General features: G+C 40.1%; 1 non-coding gene and 1 pseudogene across 1 annotated transcript; both read left to right on the forward strand.

Annotated features, from left to right (window-relative positions):
* The first annotated feature begins 228 nt into the window (after nucleotides 1–228).
* Nucleotides 229–536, forward strand: LOC150012406 (signal recognition particle RNA). Its single transcript, XR_016510961.1, has one exon.
* Nucleotides 537–3045: 2509 nt separating this feature from the next.
* On the forward strand, nucleotides 3046–4489 carry LOC150012407 (cyclin-Y-like protein 1; annotated as a pseudogene).
* Nucleotides 4490–4820: the final 331 nt, after the last annotated feature.

Consider the following 4820-nt stretch of genomic DNA (forward strand, 5'->3'; position numbering starts at 1 on the left):
AAAGTTGGGCGACACTGTTACAGTAGAATGAGTGGCAGAGGAGAAACAAAGGCAAGGCCCTCACATTACAATCTAACAAAGAACTTACTACGGGAGGCTAAAAGCAAAGGGAGACCCCTCTCACCTGTTGATCCTGAGCCCAAAGTCCCCAAAGATTTGGGTCCTATTACTTGAGGGAGAATGTTACAGTATAATGAGTAGCAGAGGGGAAACAAAGGCAGGACCCTTGCTGGGTGTGGTGGTGTGCGCCTGTAGTCCTGGCTACCTGAGAGGCCGAGGCAGGAGGATCACTTGAGTCCAGGAGTTTAGGGCCATAGTGCGCTATGCTGATCGGGTATCTGCACTAAGTTCGGCATCAGTATGGTGACCTCCTGGGAGTGGGGGGCCACCAGGTTGCCTAAGGAGGGAGAAACCAGCCCAGGATGGAAACAGAGCAGGTCAAAACTCTCATGCTGATCAAAGGCAGGACCCTCACCATTGTAATCTAACAAAGAACTTAATAGAGGAGGCTAGAAGCAGAGAGAGACATGTCTCACCCACTGACCCAGTAATCCTGAGCCTGGTCTGATAAGGCTGCCAGGCATTCTGCACAACACAAGTAAACTATGATAGAGCAGAGCCCTTGAAAGTTTGTGTATCATCTCCACTAGCTGGGAAAAGGAAAAACCTTGAGATGGTGTATTCATTTCAAGGCCTGGAAAGGGGAGGGGGTCTACAGTGCACAAAGAAACAGCCCATAAAACAATTTGGCCTGTCTTCTGTCACATGTTCAAATGAGCAAATAAAGTCTGGAGCAAGATAAGGATTCAGGCTAACAGACCCCCACACATACCTACGTTGGGCAGTCACATCTCCCCAGGAAAGCTACATAAGTCCTCAGAATAAAGGACTCGCTGTCTTCTCTTCTCTTGGCCCTCTGGCCACCTGGGCTCTGACCACACGGGTGCTGGTCACCCAGCCTTTGGCCACCCTTGCTCTAGCCACCCTTGCTTCTGCTCTCCCATTCGCTAATAAACTTGTCATGCACGCTGAAGGGCTCGCTGATCTGTAATTCTTTGCTGCATCATCAGTGAGAGGAACCAGGGTTTCTCCAGTAACAGTAGCAGGGCCTGGATTCCAAGGAAGGTCCTTCCATGTCTCTGTGACCACAGGACTGTAACGTGACCAATATGTTTTGTGAAGAAAAACACACTTATTCAGTTTGGTTACAGTTTTCTTGTAGTTAAAGTAAGGGCGTTAGACTAATATATTTTCATATTCTGTGAAAATATAATAGTGACATTTCTAGACATCTTCTCTTGTTTTATACATATTATGTAGTTACATAGTGTTATATATTCGAATTATAAACAGCCTTGTGTAAATTCAAGTAGACAAGAGGATTTCTAGGGTCTGTGAGTCTCCACTGTTTTGTGAGTCTGGTTTTAAATAGGTTGGTTCCAGAAGCCCAAAATTTTGCCCAGGTTCTTCTTTCATTTCAGAACAGCTATTTCCCCATTCTTAAGCAACATTTCTAGGTAAAGGGCTCTTGACTGCCTATCAGTAGTTGGCTTCCATCCTGTTTATCTCGGGCCACCTGTGACATTCAAGAATGTCAGTCTGCCATGTGGTTGCTGATTCAAATGTAAAGCTTATGGAACCACTTGGAAAAAAATCAACCCTTGAGAATTCTGAGGAGTTTTCCCCTAATGCTTTGTAACAAATATGAATAATTTTGCATATAATCATTCTATCAATTTCCTCTCTCATTTCTTTCTAAATAATTTTCTGATTAAAAATAAATGCATGTTTATTTTTGAAAATGTGGAGAATACAGAAAATGATACAATGGTATTTCATAGATAAATAAAAATTGTTAGTACTCCCACCACTAAGACATAATTGTTATTAACAGTTGATATATTACTTTATGGGCTTTTTTCTATGCATTAATGCATATATTTATTTTTTAATGAAGTTGGGATATACAGTATTCCCTCACTTATCACGGGTATTACATTCTAGACACACCCACCCCCCGCGATAGGTGAAAATCGCGAAGTAGGAACCTTACATTTATTTTAATATTTACATAGATTTTAAGGCTTTATAAACCCTTCCCACACACTTATAAACCGTTTCTGGTCCCTTATTAAACTTTCCCACTTCCTTATTAACCTTTTCCACACTTTTATAAACACTACTTATGTTCTTACACATAGTCTACACTCTTAAACATACATAACTTTAACAACATACGTATACAGTACCACAAAATCCCGCGATATAGTGAAAAATCCATGATAAATAATTAAATATAATATTTTTTTAAATCCTGCGATACAGTGAGACCGCGACAAGTGAACTGCAATATAGAGAGGAACTACTATACTATATACTTTTTATTTCCTTTTTTCCACTTATGTCATAGCATGAAAACTTTTTCATGTATTAAATATTCTGTGAAAATATAATACAGTGACCTTTCTAGACATCCTCTCTTGTTTTATACATATGATTATGTAGTTACATAGTGTTACATATTTAGTGTTATATATTCAAATAATAAACAACCTTGTGTAAATTTAAGTAGCTAAATTTCTATATCATTTATTATTATTTTATCAGTGTGACTTTCTGGGTAGACAAAATGTGCCCTATCTGTTAATGACTTTATACATAATAAATTATTATTCTGAAAAATATTTTACCAATTGACTTTTTACCAGCAGTCTATGCCAGTTTGCTCATTTCGCCTCAGGCTGTCCAAATGGATTTTATCTTAAAAACAAAATCCTGGCTCATTTTGAATGTGGAAAGTGATACTTTAATAGTTACCCTAATGTGAGTTTATTTCATCACTAGTGGATTTGGTAATTTTCCCTCTTTTTATTGGGACAGAATAATATTTCAGATAGAAGTAGTTATACATTTTAGACTGGCTTTATGAATACGAACTTTTCATTTCCTAGTCAGCTCGGAGTCTGAGGTCTAAGAAGGATGGCCACCTACACGGTGGCAGTAGTGCCAGCACCCACCGCCCACCACCCTGGAGCCTGCAAGTTGGGTTTTGGAGATGGTGAGGGTCATCACCTGAAGCACATCAGTGACTGGGAGATGCCCTAAGACATAGTTTGGGAATCAGACCCTTCTGACCATCCAAGGCAAGCACAGTTTTCCTGAGCAAATCTCAAACAGATGTGTGAGAAAAGAGGAAGAGTACCCATTTAAACTATGTATCTTCAGGGTCACTTACTAAAAAGTATAGCTCATGCTCAACAATATTTCTAGATCACAACACAGACAGCCACCTTAATCTTAAAATCACAGTAAAAGGTATGACCCTAGCAAAATATTACCACATAAAGAACAGAGAGGCAAAGAGATCCTTGGATATTTTTGATGAGAGATCACATCCACTCATAGGAGTAAATCCTCCAGAGGAATACATTAAGCATGATCCCAAACACAAATTTATTTACAGATTTATTCATACTCTTTTTAGAGCCCACAGCTAACAGCTGACTGTGTGATAGTGACTTTGGTGTATGTAAAAAGGCTTTTAACTTATGCTCACATCAACATTTGTCCCTCTAACTGGAAAAGAGTAGGTTTGGAAGCCATTCTTTTGCCTCCAACGTTTGGGACAGTCAGGCTAATGAAAGACGGACTGCTGCCAGCTCCTCATGAATGAGATGGAAAGGCAGTTTGTGGAACCACTGTCACCGAATGCAGGTCCAGCTTCCTGCCCCTACAACAGCCAATACTCAAGAAGCAGGTGCTGATGTAAAGGAAAGTGTTTTATTTGCAGATGTTGGACATCTGAAAGATGGGGGACTTAGATCTCAAAGCCCATCTCCTGGAAGACGAGGGACTCATGTCACAAAGCCCATCTCCACCTCTCAGTGGAAGCAGAGATTTTTATAAGAAAGGAGAGGGGAACAGAACAAAGAGATCAAGTGAGGGAGCTGCAAACTTCTCTCTGTACTGATCAGAACAGTCCATTCCAATAAGGAAAGTGATGATCCACTGTGCATCATCCTGGTTTAGTCACCTGGCTTCATGTCATCCCAGTTTCATGTCATCCTGGCTCCATGGAACTAGGATACTTGAAGGTTAGGGTCTGTATCTTTTGAAGTTAGTTCTTAGGATTCTTATACAAGCATGCTCTTCATATACAGCCTATGTATTAGAGTCAGCACATGCAGAAACAGTGTCAAAAGAATGGTGGCGTGGGTTACAATTTCCCACTGTTGCAACTATTTCAGTTTAATATTAATATTCTTGCCAATGTTCATGTCAAAGAGTACTTCAACCTTTCCTCCCTAGCAGATGACAACAACCTGAATTTTCTATTTGCTCTTCTTAGCAAAGAAAAAGCACAGAATCTGGTGGCCATTTCTATGCTATGTGAAGACATATTCAAAGACCTGTGCAGAGCTGCTGTGAGAGGTCTCTCAGCGCTGATAGTTTCCTTGGTATTCAGCACTCTAATGCCATCCTCTCTTGAGGGAGAAAAGAGGGCTGTAACATCATGAGCCTCTTATCTATGGGAACTGGAGAAATATCACCTCTCCAGCTCAAAAACCAGCAAAGTTAGTATTTGCATCTAAAAGACAGATATCAAATTCAGCAGACTCAGGGATGACCAGGACTATGCTCACAGTAAAGAATGAGACCTTGTCAATGCAATACACTCCTTGTCCTTTTTAACACAAACAAACATGGCCCCACAGAGAAAGCTCACAACCCACATGCAGATATCTGATCATGATTGTAGGCTGATAGATGTCCACTATGTGAGTTTTTTTTTTTTAATTGAAACTTAAATTTTTAGACTT

Source organism: Furipterus horrens, unplaced genomic scaffold, assembly GCF_987537825.1.
Source record: "Furipterus horrens unplaced genomic scaffold, mFurHor1.1.pri manual_scaffold_4, whole genome shotgun sequence".
NCBI lineage: Eukaryota > Metazoa > Chordata > Mammalia > Chiroptera > Furipteridae > Furipterus > Furipterus horrens.